The following is a 17,056-nucleotide window of genomic DNA, read 5'->3' on the forward strand; positions in this document are numbered from 1 at the left end:
TTAAGATAAACGTTCTTATGCATGACGAATATAAATTAAACTAAATTTAAAATTATTACTCTACTTTTTATAAAAAAATTTTTATAAGTAATATTGTAACTTTTTTCACAAATGTTAAATAGACTAAAATCATTACGCCATTTCATAATTTAAACTTTAGTTTACTTTAACTGGGCTGTTCATTCGAAATTAAATCTTTTCGAAAACAAATTGCTTGATAATTCAATTGATTCAAAGTATTTTAAAAATATATTTAAAAAAATGGTAATTCATTATTTGGTTTATATTTATTACTTTTTTAACACATTCAATTTTTTAGTTCAGGTACTAATGAAATTTTATGGACGCATTTTTTATATTTTTAAACATAGAAATTTTCAAAATTTAGTCTTTTAGATATGAAAATTTTTCTTTTATTAATTATTTTTTTTCAATTTTTCTCAATTATTTTTTGTTAATTATAATTTTAGTTTGCGTCACTTTAATTAATTTGTGTTTAATTGTTGTCGTTTACTCACTTGAAACTCTTTAGAGAATATAATAATTTTTATGATATTACTAGTTCGATTGTTTTTGTTATTTTGCTCAAATATATTACTTTTTCCAATAAATTAATCCGGTTTTTTATTATATTTGGAGATTAAGGAGCATCTAGAATACTTAACAATCAACATATGTTACTGGAAATAGTTCATGCAATGAAATAATTTTTTTATGACATTAATATAACGCGAAGAAAAGGGATATGTGGGAAAGAATTATTTTGTTTTAAAATAAGTTTTTTAAATATTTGCATTGACTGTAGTTTAACAAAAATATTTTTATTTATTGTAATGAAATGATATTTCGAAACTATAAACAAACTTTTTATTTATTGTAAATTCTTGAAATATGCTTTTGAAGAAAAGCGAAAGTTCAATCCAAGCTTTCTCATTCCCTTAAATATCTCCATGTTTTCATTTTTTTTAAATTTTATTTATTTATTTATTTTATCACTATAAATAAGTCCGTATTACAAAATATATTTATCCATATGCAGATGTCTAAGAGTAGGCTTAAATATCGGCCTTGACTGAGCGTGGTTGACAATGACAATCCTATTGTGTGGGTATAGTTAGCTTTGAGACCGGAAGCTATAGGGTGAGGGCAAAAAAACAACACACCTATGTGACATTTATGTTAATCATAGATTGCCAACGTGGGTTTTATCGCCCCCTGAATTCAGTGGCGACTTTTAGGGGGCGCTGGCAAGAAAATGTATATTTCAGGGATTAACAAATGTATATTGAGGGGTTGTTAACAAACTATGGATGGAATTAGTATTGAGTACCTATTAAAATTTATAATTTTTTTGGTTTGGTATTAAAGAATTATTTATATTTCTATTATGTGTACAATATGCATTTATATTATTAAAACTAATTATACCAAACTAATTACTATGATACTAAATAAAATGCTAAAATATGCCTCCTTAAATAAGCATGTATTTTTCAATGGATTCTTATTCGTGAATTTCAAACTGTTAATAGTGTTCACTGGATGCAATAGGCTGTGAAAAAAAAGGAAGAGTTTACCTTTAACACAGAAAAAGTTACCGGTGTTTCATGTTGTATTTCATAATCAGAATTATTAAAACGCTAAATATTATATTTTTCATTTATTTTGACATAAATTAGTACGAAATAATGAAAAAACTATGAAAATTTTGTTTCATAAAAGTTCTGCGTGAAAAGATTAACTATAAAAGTATTGCGAGAATAAACTTTTCAGTCCTTTCTTCGTTAAATAAAAAATGAAAAGGCCTTTAAGTTAACGTAGTTGACCAAAATAATGCCAGAAATGGCGATGTTTTAACTTGTGGAATAATATTTGGCAACATAATAAGCGGTATCCTGTTTTGACAACTAATTGTGTTGTCAAATTAAAGTATTGGAAGAAAATGAGACAAAATGTGTTTCTTAATATTCTACATCAATGAATGCTACATTATTTTCTTTATATTGAAGAATATCAAGGTCTTTTAAAGACAAGCTTTTAATACACCTGTCAAAGTTGTTTCATAGCAAATTTTGCATCGTAGTTGCAAAGCTCCAACAACCACATGTTAAATACTTAGAAAAGTTCTTACTTTTTATGATAAAGTTACATCAAATTAATATTTAAATTATCATAAATATGCACAAAATGTGCCTTGAATGTTGAAAATTTTTATTTGAAAATACATGAACATCTAGTTATTAAAAATTCAGTCTCATGATTTCGCATTACCTGTATTGCATTTTTTTAAGGATGAATGCTTTTTAAATTTTTAATGGACAATTCTTACACTATTTAATTAATCAAAAACTATGAACACAATCAAAGAAATCCTGTCAAGCACGAACGATTTTTAGACGAAGCAGATGTGTAGGTGGATATATATGGTTTGTTGGAAGTTTAATGGATATTAGAAGACAAGTTTTTCTCAGACAGCGTGGGCAATAGTTAGAGTTAATTTCAATACTTCAGTCAATAAGTGATGTTTCTTAGAAATGAGATCATTGTTCTTATAAAAAGTAATTTTCAAAACCACATTTTATGACACCCATTTAATGCCATGTTTCACTAAAGTAATTCTTATAAAATGCTTCATATTTCTAAATTAGAAATGTTAACAAATTTATTCAATGCGTAACCTCTAAATTCATGAATATTAGGCGCAAACATAAAATACTTCATAATTGTAGAACTTAAAAAGGAAAACTAACCTTTTTGAAAAGAAAAAGAATTTTCTTAGTCTTAATTAAGAACAAAACTTTGAATTGTTTCGTCAAATCATTAAACTTCACAGAATTAAGTGGATGAAGGTTCTAAATGTACTGTAAAAAATTTCTCAAAAGCAAAAATGTGTCTGAATTGCTCCGAAATAAATTAGAGTCAAATTTGAAAACCTTATTCAAAATTGAAACAGCATGCATTCATTTGTGAGCAAAATGTATAGTCTCAAGCGAAATAAGGGGGGAGATATGTATGAGAGAGACGATCATTGACTGCCAGCAAGATACGAACCAAGGTTCTCCGTTTTGTAGTTGAATCCTCTAACCACCATAGTTGTGCAACCCCAATGCAAAGAATTATGAAGCTTTATATAGTGACCTCCGCAATGAAGCATCATGACGTACGAATTTCCAATTTCAATGATACAGAGAGTTGCGATTTGGAAATTATGGTCCTCATATCTTAGTCAGGAGATCTATAATTTTAATTTCCCTTTTTGCTTCATTCGTTATATCTTAAAAACTTTTACGCTTTTTATGCATTTAAAGCAGCATTTATTATGTTCGTGTAAAATTAAGATCCAAGACAGAAACGATAAAGAGAAAGAACGAAAGTATTTTAAATGTCGTATCAGTTTAAATGCTATGAAAATACTTCTTGCCTATGAAGTGACCCACTATCTTTAAATTACTGATCAAAATTCTTGGTCTTCATACAGTGTTGTGACTCTTGCTTTTTTCCCCGGCAGAATAAATGTAACATCATGATTTTTTTTAAATAGAATTTTTTCAAGTATTTTAAATTATATTTAAAAGATGTGCTGCTTGAATATCAAGACAGATGGTTAAAAGATGGGCAGATTTTCCTTCAATAGTAGTGGAAGAAGTTTAAAAGGGAAAATTCCATTTTCAGTAAATTCTGAGATTAACATTTAATTAAACAAAAAATGAGAATCTCATCAAAATTTTCAAAGCATTCAAACTAATAAAAAGCTTCAAAGTACACTATAACCATACTCCATGATAAATCGCAAAGACCTTTGAAGAACTGATTTCGAAGGTTTTTTAACTACATAGATATCTTTGCTAAAATGTAGCCATTATTCGTTTGGAAATTCATTTTGTTCTTCACTCATGCCTTTTTGCGATGAATCAATAAAAATTTTAAAAAATACCTTAAGTACAGTGCACGAAAATAAGCAAATAAATAAAATCCAATCACTCTAATTATTTTTAAACTAGTGATTTGTACATTTGTATGCTTTACAATAAAAATACATGCATATCTTAAACTTCAAATTTTTTCAACCGATCGAAAATATCAAATAATCTTATATTATCAGCATCAAATTATCTTTGGATAAACGAGTTTCATAATTACGTTCGAAAATAGTTTGATTTTCTTTAATAGTTCAAGAAATTTGAGGAAATGTACAAAATTTTCGTACATTTCCTCAATTTGTATAAAATTTGTTCCGAATTTGTACTAAAGTGCCGAATTGGGGAATTTACAGTAAGAATGCAAATGTTCAATCAATTGCCTGCAAATCAATTCAGACAATATTTTCTAAATGGAGCTATCCCACATATTTTAAGGTAAAATGTTTAAGTCTGTCGAAAACAAGGTATTTATATTTCGAAAAGGCACTTTTGTACAAATTAATTAGCATATTTCAAATGAGACCCTCAAATCATTAAAATTATTGAAAGTCTGATCAATAGATCAAGAGATATTAAGGGGTTCTGTTTTCTATTTTCTGCGCAGTACATCCGAAGTTATGCAGGGAAAACAGACGGATAACTTCACAAATTTATGAAGGACTAAATATAGAAGTGATTTAATAAATATATGATAGTAAATTTCTCCAAAAGAATTGCGCCATAAAAAGCTTAATGTGAGGAAATATGTTGGCACTATAATGTTGAGTAGACAAAGTTTAATAATTTGGAATACTACTTGATTCCAATACTGCAAATCTTCATAGATGGCTCTACAGCCCAGGGCGGGTCTTGGCCTTCTTAACAAGTTTTTTCCAGGCTAGCCTTTTTCCTGCTAGTGTTTTCCAGTTTTTAGTTTTTAAGAACGAAACGTCTTTTTCTGAGTCATCTATCCATCTCAAATTCGGCCTGCCTCCTTTTCGTGTGCCATCTGATCAGGCATTCAAAACTCTTTTTGTGGTGCGATCTTCATCCATTCTGATAACGTGGCCGGTCCATTTTATTCTTTGGCGTTTATTGAAATTATTAATGTCAGGTTTATTACATGAGTGATGAAGCTCCAAATTTGTTCTTCGAAGCCACACACCATTTTTTTTAATTCCTCCAAAAATACTTCTCAAGATCCATCTAACCCAATGCCTATGTAACCCAACCTATGTCAAGACCTATGTAACCCAACATAGCCTCATTCGTACAAGATATGGTCCAGGTTTCACAAGCATATCTTAAAATTGATCTTAAAAGAGATTTATACAATAAAACTTTTGTTTTTCCATGAATTACATTAGATTTTACGAATTATAAGTGCAAATAATGCTTTATAATGACATAGCAAGGTTTTGAATAACATGACTCATTCTGAAGAGAAAAATCTATAAGTTACTGAACTATAAATAAAACACTGTTTTTGATAAGTAAATTAAAGATGATGCATTTCTGAGGAAAATAAAAATAAAAACTCAAATATTCGCAAAAATAACCCGATCTAAAGTATTAAAAAAATATAATGCCTTTTCTTAATAATTTCCGTATTTAACTATCTAGTAATTCAACTATCTATAACCTGTTTTAATTTAAAATTTCTTTTTCTTTACCCTTTGATAGATTAATTCCACTATTTCAACTTGTTAAATTTTCGAAATATTATTGTTTCAATTTTTAAACAGATACATCTAAGTTTTGAAGGGAGTTTTAAACGCAAACAATAAGGTGAATGTCCTTGTTATAGCTATGCTAATTTGAGAGATTTTTCTCACCGATATATAAAAAGTACCTTAACTAATATCTTTTTTATTCGTTATCAAGTTTATGGACTTGTTATAAAATTTTTTATTCTCCTCTAATCTTTCGTTTAATAATTATAAATTTAGATTAAAAACAAATTCATTAATTTTTTTTCAAGATAATATTTTGGGTAAATGCAGTTTCGAATCGCTCGCAAAATTGTTTTAATAAAGCTTACGTTGTGCTGCCATATTGTTTAAATATGAAAAAATTACATTTCAGTTATCAAACGGGAATGAAACTATATTCCAGTCCCTTTTATAAAAGTCGTATATTTAAAATTCGCTTTCTCAGAAACTATTCGTCCGATTACGTTCAAATTTTGAGTTTTGCCATATAAAATTAAATTCTTTAAAGTGATGTAAAAATTTTTATTTCTACCAGTTCAAAAGATTTTTGGCCATTATTAAAAAAAGTAAGAAAAAATAATAAATAATTGCTAAAATTATTTTTTTGCATTAAATTATCTTTGGATAAACGAATTTCATAACTGTGTGTAAAAATTTTTCAATTCGCTTAAAACTTTCTCGATATATGGCGAAATACACAAAGAGTAAAATTAACATTAAAAGGTCCAAACTTGGGATCGCTCTCCTGATCAAACTATGGGGATCATATGTACCAGATTGCGGCTATCCCCTATACTTTAGGATTAGAAATCCGAATCCAACATAAAATTGGTATGTATATTCAGAGAAATTGCGTTTCTGTGTCTGATTTTGTAACTTAAAATATCGTCTGCCTTCATTAATTAGCATATTTGAGGTCAACCCTTCGAACCAGTAAGGTCAAGTCCCAGAATGTGAAGATCCGATCATTAGATTAAAAATTATTCGAGGCGGAACGTTTATTTAATTATTTTTTGCTCATTGTACGCTATATAATTACCATGCTTTATAATTATATTGAAATATTACTTTGAATGACACAAAAGACAAGGACAACAGAAGTGAAATTTTAACGTTCAAATTCATCTGTTAGTACTGGTTTTTATGATATTAGTCCTAATAATATAATCCTAATAATATAGTCCTAATAATATAGTCCTAATTTTTGTAGTCCTTATTTAAGGCTTTTAATAAGTGTAATTTGAAGGCTTTCATAGTTTTTAAATGGTTAAGATCTTTGTAAGAAAGATAAATTGAATGAGGAAAAAAACCCAAACGCAACACTTTATGGAGAATTGCCCATAACATTTCAAAATAGTAAATTCGAACAATATTATGGATCATTACTCCCCAAGGTTTCAAACGGTGTATGATAAATATTCTCATTAAATACATGAATTAAAAGTTGTTATCGTTAACCTATTAATTAGCAAGCTGCTACGAACTTTGAAACAATTATTTTCCAAGATAGAAAAATAAAATGCAAAAAATGCAGAGAAAAACTGTTTTTCTCCGTACCCTTTTATTTTTCATTTAATCTATAAAAAAATCACATTTTATCGATTAGTAATCAAATTATTCGAGCGAAAAACCTTGGATTAGTTGTCCTTCTAATGAAAAAAAAATACTCCCTAGTTATACTAAATACTTTCAATAAAATATTGTTTGAATACATAACGTAAAATGTGAACTTAGTTCATAAATATCTAAATTATCATTTGTTTAAAGATTTATAATTGAGTTTTGAAAAAAAAAATATTTTTAAGGTTGAAATATGATATCAATCTCCATAATGACTTTGACAAAGTAGTTGTGAAATTGTTGTTCTTTTTCTAGAAGAATCTTGCTAAATGCTCAACTTTTTTCAACTTTTTTTTCCAATATTCTATCGCAGTGCTAGATACTGCTGACCTAATGATCAGTGTTTGCTCCATCAATGCTCAGTGTCTTCTTATGTGAGCAGTGTTGGCTGAGGAGATAGAGCATTTGCCTCCCAATGGGGTGAACCGGGTTCAAATCAAAGCGATGGCTGATCGATACGAATTCCGCACCCAGCTCGCACCGACCGCAGGGCTGATGTAAAAATATCCTCATCATGGGTCAGAGACCCCTTTCCATCAAGTTAAACATGGGAGGTGTTCGTAGTTTTCCGCACCATATAGCCCAAATGCGGGTTAGTTTCGTCAAAGAAAGGCCTCCACGAAGGCAAATTTCTTCCAATACTAGATCCAGGAGTTCCCTTGTCTTCTGGATTGTGTTCAAAAATACAAGACTACAGAGTTCCCTTGTCTTCTGGATTGTGTTCAAAATTACAAGACTACAGAGTTGAATATTGGTAGTCGTAAACTAAAAATTAGGGCAGCTTTTCAACGATGGTTATAATTATAATGTCAATAGTGATTACTGCCATTTCCAATATTTTAATCATTGTTTCAACTCTTAACAATAAAAATTACCATTTAAAACATTGGAAAAATATTGCGTGTGTTAAAATGCATGGAAGCAAATTAGTACATACATGGTCAGTTGAGCACGTAATCACTTTTCCCTTTTTTAGCCTCTACTGATTTTCAGCTTTTTTATTCCGAAGGATCTACTACTCTAAGCTCTACTGACATGCTCGTCAACTTCATGACTTTTTACGCCAACTAAAAAAGAATCGTTTCAAGCAATACTTTTCCATGGATCACGCTTGAATGTGGTTTCATCATCGAATATTCTTAGTTATTTTATGAACTAAAACGAAATGATCTCGTTTAATTTAGAGTTAGAGTCAGCCAACATTTTGAAATATTTCATTTCTGCTCAGTTTATAAAAATCAGATCGTTATGGATATGCATTTTAAGACATTTACACATTTAGTAATGCGTTCGTGTTGTATAAAAAAGACAAAAAGAATAAAAGATTGATTAAAAATGTAAAATTCAACCAATTTAAACAAATAGTCCATCTCAATTTTCAATAGGTATTATTCCTTTCATAATGAGCAATTTTTCATTAAAAATGCAATTCTTGTAATTTAAGCTTTCTTAGAGCTTATGTTATAAATTGTAGTTTCGTTTATTTAAATTTACACATTATAAAATAAAAGAGAGAATAATACTTGACATTAACATGAGTACAACTATTTTCTTTCTGTTGTTTCCTAATGATTACGAAACTAAACCAATGATTTTTTAGAACCAAGACACATTCTTTAAAATGTTAATAGCAAATATAATAGTTTTCACCTCTATTATACGAAAGCACACAAGTACGTAATTTGAACCAACCAAAATCTAATAATTTGTATTATTAAATTAATTGTGTTGTGTTGATTCGTGAAATATTTCTGCAAAATTACTTTAGAACTAGAAAAGATATTTTTAAATTCATATATTTATGAAACATGCACAATATGCTACATTTGTAAGTCAAGGAACTAGTAGTTGGAGATTTTATGTGGGTATGAAAAAATGGTAGTGTTTTCCACATTTCCATACTGGGAAGAAAGTATGAACAAAACTACCAGAATATGGTAAAGTTTACTGTGTTTCTGGGTCTGTGGAAGCACTAAGACGCTCGGCTATTTTTAGTGAAGCATTTAGGGAATTTTTACAGAAACGCTCTGGTAATTTTCGAAATAAAAGATACACAACACAATACATTTGTAAGTCAAAGAGCTAGTAGTAGGTGATTTTATGAAGGTAAGACAAAATGGTAGTATTTTTCCCATTTCTATATTGGGAAAAAAGTTTGATCAAAACTACTAGAATATGGTAAAGTGTATTTACGGCTTAATGGAACTATCAAAAAGATCGGTAATGATTTTGTCAATAAGTGATAAAATTTGGTAAAAGTGGTAATATTATCATTATACCTTAGAGCATGGCATAAAAATCATTTATTCGGTTAAATTCACTTTTCAGTTTAATATTTTTTAGTAAATGAGTGGTAATAAGAACTATAAATTTGTAAATTTGAATTACCATATGAATTAAACCGTTACCATATGAATGAAAAAAATTGCCAAATTGAATGGTTTGAATACCGTATATTTCGGTGTTTATTAAACAGATTTATGTTTCTTTTTTTTAAACATAAATGTTATTACTATACAATACGGCATTTTTACCGGAATTTTTTCTCCGTACAAAATTTTTACATGCTAAAAATTTTGATTTTAAACCCAGCTTCATAATAGTACCATAAAATCACAAAAAATATTTCATTAATAAAAATAAAGTTATTTTTAACTTTAAAGCTCACTCATTGGGCCCGAACAAAGTTTGCAGTCATCTTTATCGCTATGAAGGCTCAGGACCGAAATAATCCCGAAAACATGAATTTTGATTTAAGTCCTGTATACCTTTTTTTACCTTTAAAATACCTCTTTTTACCCTTACGATTTTCACACTTACTTTAATTTCTCTAATTAAGATAGTGCAGTAAAAAGTTTTCAGATCAATCTTTCATTGCTATAAAGTTTTTCAATATATTTTACATACTCAGACTCTAAGACAATTTATAATCCTTAAAGCATAACGGTTTTTTTTTCAATTGAAGTTTCTTTTATTTTTTAAAATCAAGAAATCCCATTTAATGCTAGAACTGACTGCCGTGCAAACAGTAAACCGTCATCATGCAAAGTAAAGACCAAAAATGCTCTAGTGTAAAAAACTGCCTAGATGATATTAAAAGATTCACGTTGTTTAATACATAAAAACATTTCAAGTCAAGGCCTAACCATTTGTTTCTGAAGGTAACAATTCCAAATATATATATATATATATATATATATATATATATATATATATATATATATATATATATATATATATATATATATATATATATATATATATATATATATATATATATATATATATATATATATATATGTGTGAATGTAAAGGAGTTTTTAATTTGTTGCTTTATTTTAATAGTCTTGGATTGAAATTCGCTAGTCTATTAATAAAAACTTTACATTGCTCTTTTCACCGAACAAATCACATTGGGGAACAAATTTTTCGTTACTTTTATACAAATACTTGATATTGCCTAAGTTAGGCGTGGTGATTTTTCAAACAAAACAAATATAACTTTATTGAGAACAAAAACACATAAATACAAAGAATATATATTCGTCGTCAAGAGGAAAATCCTGTCCAGGCGACAAAGAAAAGCAATACAATAAATTTAAAATAGAAATTTAAAAAAAAAAAAAAAAAAAAATACAATCATAAATTATTTTGCTCATCATAAGACGTCATATATTGTTGAACACTGTAATAATAGAAAACAAAAAAAAAAAAAAAAAAAAAAAAAAATGCATGAAACTATATATATAAAAAAATAAATAAATAAATAAAAAAAATAACAAAGGTAACATAAGAAATTCATTTGGATTGGCACAAGACTGGTATAAAAAATCAAATGCTTCCTTTAAAGTGAAAAATAGAGATCTAAATCGTCAATGTTCATCACAAATTGAAATAAAGCACGCTTAAAAGAAGAATATATTTTGATGTTTTGCAACTGAAATGGTAATTTATTATATAATTTAGGTGCTAAGTAAAAAAACTGTTTTCGTGAAATTTCTTTTGTAAAGAAGGGAATCTCATACATTTCAGTTGGTCTCCTTTCAGACACATTAGTTTTTAATTTGCATATTAATTTATTGTTGTGTAAATAGAGTAAAATACGAAAAAATACATTATGGCGAAATGGTAATAGGTTAATTCTTGTATATATATTGGTAGTAGTTACACTTGAATTATTTATATTTAGAGAATTAATAATCTTGAAGCATTTATTCTGAACTGAGATTAAGGGAAGTAAATTAGTTTTATATTCACCGCCATATATTATCGCACCATAATTAATTAAAGAATAAAACCAGGAGTAATAGAGTGCTTTCACAAAATTAAAATGAATTTTATTCTTAAGGTGATAAAATTTAACTAAAACGAAACGCAATTTTTTAACTAAATTGTTAATATGTGTTTTCCATTTTAAATTAGAATCGATATAAAGTCCTAAATATTTGATATTGTTTACAGATTGTAGAATATAGCATTGACAATTTTCATTAGTACTTTTGCAGGAGAGAGAGTGAAATTTTAAATTTAAGTTAAATTCTGATTTTCTTAAACTGAAATAAATATATTTAGTTTTATTTAGATTTAAATTTAAGTCATTTATTGTAAACCATTTTGAAATTATGCGTAAATCAGATTGAATTTGAAAAATTAGTTGATTTAAATCAGTGCAAGAATACAAAATTACGGAATCATCAGCATACGTTATTATCTTACCAAAAAGTTTGAGTTGACAAAAGTCATTGATGAATATAATAAACAATAAGGGTCCTAGAATAGATCCTTGAGGAACACCACGGTTTGAAAAAATATAATTACTAAAATTACTTCGGATTTTAACTCTATGTTCTCTGTTTGAAAGATATGAAACAAACCAATTTAACATAATTCCTCTGAAACCAGCAAATTCTAATTTTTTAATTAAAAGATTGTGATTGACATTATCGAAAGCTTTTGATATATCAAGAAATATAGCTACTGTTGTCTTATTTTCGGCAATACTATTATGAATAAATTTTGAAAATTCCAAAAGAGCTTTTTCTGTACTTTTGCCTTTAATAAATCCATGTTGATTAACAGAGAAAAAATTTGTATGTTTTAAATAATTGTACATTTTATCAGCTAGAGCTTTTTCAATGATTTTGGAAAAAACAGGTAATATTGAAATTGGTCTATAGTTTGATAGGCAGTTTTTATCGCCGGTTTTAAAAATAGGAGTTATGGTTGCTCTTTTTAAAGAAGTTGGAAATATGGATGACTTGATTGAGGTATTGATGAAATTAGTTATAAAATTTATATTATTGAGAGCAAATAGTTTAATTAATTTTACATTAATACCGTCATAGTCAAAGGAGTTTTTATTAGAAAGAGAATTTATTAAGTGAAGTACTTCACAATCATTCAATTCTAGGAAAACAAACGAGGTTAAACTTGGTGAAATATATATTTGCAAACTGTTTAAATTTGGGTTTGAGGTATTGTAGGCATTTGCAAATGATTTATTGAATTGATCAGAAGATTCATAGTCGTTTAAAATATCAGGTAAAGTAAGTGATTTGCTCTGATTACCAATAATACCATTTACAAGATCCCATTTTTGTTTATTTGAATCACAATTTAAAAATTTGAATTTGAAATATTCTGATTTTGCTGTTTTAATTAAGTTCTTAAGCTCAGAAACTATAGTGTTATATGCTGTTTTGTAAATAATATCCCATGGATATTTTCTAGTTTTTTTGAATAGTTTTTCCTTTCTTCGAATTAAAATCAAGATATTATTAGTCATCCAGTTATTTTTGGCTTTTTTGTTTGATTTATGCTTATATTTAAAATTATTTTTTAAATTATTGAGTTTGAAAACAAAACTTCGATATTGTTGATCAAGAGAATCTTGAGGATTGTAATTAAATTTGTAATTTGACAGATAATTATTGAGCTTATTATAGTTGATTGAAATTTTATTTTCAGCTTCCTTAATTTTATTTACCTCATCGTAATGAACACTGCAAAAGGTTGGATAGTGATCGCTTATGTCATTTATGAATATTCCGGATTTGATTGAAAATTTATTTGTTTTTACGAAGACATGATCAATGCAAGTTGATGAGGAATTTACTCTAGTTGGTTTGTCTATGTAATTTTGAAATCCAAATTGGCATAATAAATTAATATATTCATGAGTAATAAAATCATCACTTAGAATATCAATATTTATATCACCCATCAGTATTATATTAGGATATTTAAGCTTAGAGATTATTACTTTAAGTTCAGTATTAAAAAAATCAACAGTAAAATCATGAGATCTATATAAAGATAGAAATAATAAATCTAAAGATTTGCAATAAAGTAATATAGATTCTGCGGAAACAAAATGTATAGCTAACTCTGAAATATCAAGACATTTTTTAATAAAAACACAAACACCTCCAGAGCGATTATTATTTCTGCAATTAAAGAATGAATTATAACCATCTATTGAGTAAAAATTAGTTTCATTTTGGTAAATCCAAATTTCCGACATAATTATGACACTTATATTTTCAATCATGCTAGAAATATGTGAAATAAAATTATCAAAGTTGGCTCTTAAACTTCTAATATTTATATGTAAAATATTAATGTTTAACTTACAGGTTGAGGTAATAAAAAACTTTAAATCGTCCAAATTTTCAATTTTTAGGCAGTCCGGCACAGATAAAAATGTTTCTTCAGTTGGATGGAGTATTAAGGTCTTGAGATGATTTCACACGTATTATTTTGGACGATTCATCTTTTCTCAGGAATATTTTACCATCACGAACCCAACAAAACTTGAATCCCTTTTCAGATTTAGCCTTACGTGAAAGATAAAATAGATGCTTCAGTTCGGGAGTCAAATGTTCATTGAAGTAAACAGGCATTTCAGTGAATCTGGAGTTGACTTCGCAGGTTGAAAGTTTACGATTTCTCAGTTTCTTTAAGAGCTCATCACGTACAGATTTGGATTTAACTTGAACGATGATGGGTTTAGGTTTATCTTTATTAAAGCTGGGGACTCTGTGAGCGGTGATCAGATTTTCGGATATATTAGTATTCGCAACATTATCAATCTGGGATATTACTTGTTGTATGTCTTCATTTTCACATTCGGGTAAGTTACTTATTTCAAAGTTGGATCTTCGGGAATATTGCTTGAGTTCAATAACTGCTTCTTTTAGTTCATTCAGTTCCTTCTTTATTTCTGCGCTTTCTCTAGTTAGCTGATCATTTTTTGCTTGTAAAGTTTTGTTTACGTTCTGTAGCTCTGTGATAGAATTTTTCAACTCTTGAATTACTTCACTGTTGAATTCAATTGAACGGGTTAAGTCATTGAATTTGTTAGTTATTAACTCTTTTAGGTCTTTATTTTGCTGTAAGATATCCTCGAGAATGTCTGGGCTAGTTGCACTTTTTATTTTCGTTGGATTTTCCTGTGATTTTGAACATTGTGCGCAGGTCCACTTTTGTTTTTTATCAACAGTAAGTCTTCTAAAAGCTCTTTCAGCGAAACCACCACATTGAAAATGAAAAACAGAATTACATTCACCTTTGCATGTTAATCCATCTGAGTCTTCCAGAATTGGTTCGGCACATGCTTTACACAAAATTTTTGACGAAGACATTGTTTGAAGCAATATTTATGTATAGAAAGCTTGCTTACTAAAACATTAAATTGATATTTTCAAATTTTTATAATTATAAGTGAAATTAGACTTAAAACAATGGGTAAAATCAAAATATTCAAGGAGCGAGAAAAAGCGTATGCAACAGAGGCTACCAGCTGTTGCCAAAAAAGTGTTGCCAGCTGTTGCCATTTCAAATCTAAAATTATTTTGCTCCAGAGCTACATATTTTTTTAAAAAAAAGATGTTTTTAGTCTATTTTTGTTGAATTGCACAACTTTAGAATCGTTATATCTAATAAGAGGTCACGTAAAAGTTGCTAAAATTTTTTATCGGGGTTAAGGCGTATCATCCGATCGGGACTGTCATCATACACTGCTAGAGATGCTGCTCTATTGCGACTTTCTTAGAAGGACACGAAGAAAATGTTCACAATAATGAAGCGCCTCTAGTGGCGTATGATGACATTCCAAGAATGGATTTCTATGCAGTTTTAATCGTGGCGGAGCATCATAACTCTTCTATAAGTTTTCGAACATTTATTCGACCTCTTGTTATAAATAGAGTTTTTAAACTTGTACAGTCCAACAAAAAGTAGACTAAAAATTTCATTTAAGAAAACCGGAGCTTCAGGAATGCAACCGATTGCAGATTTGAAATCAGCGAATCAAAAGTAAAGATCTGTTAAAAATGCTCATGTGATAGAAAACAAAGAAAAAAATTTGTTCCCCAGTGTTATAAATGAGAACTGTCGGAAATAAGGTATAGGAAAGAAACATACAAGTTTTAAAGATTTATAACAGAAAACTCAAAGAAGCGTTTATGATAACGTTGCTTTGATAAATGATCAGGATGAATTGTTTCGAAAGTCACTTTTCATGTCATGAAATAATTGACATTTATAGTCCTAAACCTGAGTAATAAAAAATGAAGAAGCCCTACATACAACATTACAATTTCTGTAATTTTCTTCGTTATTGACGAAGCCGTTAGTGAAATTTTCCGCCAAACGTTCCGAAAAATTGAGGTAATTACTATCTTCACTTGTTTAAGAAAGCAAATGTCATCATTACTATTACACTCAATGCAATACATTGATTAATGTAGTTCATTAGGAAACACAACCTAACAAGAGTGAGTGAATGAAACTTATCGATGGAAGGAATCGACCCAGAATACTAGGGTGACAATTAAGCGCATTAACCACTGTACCATCCTGCTGCAAATAGTTATAAATTACAATAAAAATTACTCGAGCACTACCAAAAGACTCCATAATGCTGCAGAGGGAAGCAACAAACATTTAAGAGTTTGCATTTCGTTAAAAGTCGCAGCATTTCGTGATGAAATTCTTGTCAAAAATAACGAAATGCAGCTGAAGGAATGCTTTATCGTTCAAAAATAATAGTTTTATTTCTGAGTCTCATGTTAAAAAAACAGGGTTTTTAAATTATTATTTTTAAAAAAATATATTGTTTTTTAAAATTTAAATTAAGCACGGTAAAAAATTTCCATTTCATGGAACTTATACTATGAAGAATTCATATTTAATCAGAGCTGTGTTATTTGTTCATCATTTTAAATATTTTTTTTTATAATTATAGTTAAAATTTTATTCATGCAATTTTTTGAACGTATCTAAAGGGCATAGCATTTATCATTTAAAATTTTAATGAAACTAAACGAACCGTTCAAAAAATACTTAGATATAATGAAGAAAATTTTCCGGAGTGCGTAGCAGTGTTCAGTGATCCGTATTTAATGAGATTTGAGGCACAAAATTAGGAAATAAGATAATATCGTGAGAAACGTGCATTATATTTTCCTTTTATTCTTGGAAGAAGAAATTTCGCACACAATTCTTTGTTTTTAATATTCTAAAAACAACTTTTTTCGAAACTGAAATTTCATAATACCCTCGTATTTCAGTACAATAATGAAGACACATTTTTACACTGAAATATTTCACACATTTTTACACTGAAATATTTCACACATTTCACATTTCACACGTTGTACACAACAGACGACCAACAAGGCGCCTCAATCAACGAGGAAAATTTTAATTTATAACATGACGCAGTTGATATTTTAAATTTCTACAAATTGTGAGATAGTGCTGGGAAATATATTTCGGTATATCACGAAGTATCGATATTTTTAATATCGTGATTACAATATT

The sequence above is a fragment of the Parasteatoda tepidariorum genome, chromosome 11 (assembly GCF_982258835.1).
Source record: "Parasteatoda tepidariorum strain Cologne lab strain chromosome 11, Ptep-v5.0, whole genome shotgun sequence".
NCBI lineage: Eukaryota > Metazoa > Arthropoda > Arachnida > Araneae > Theridiidae > Parasteatoda > Parasteatoda tepidariorum.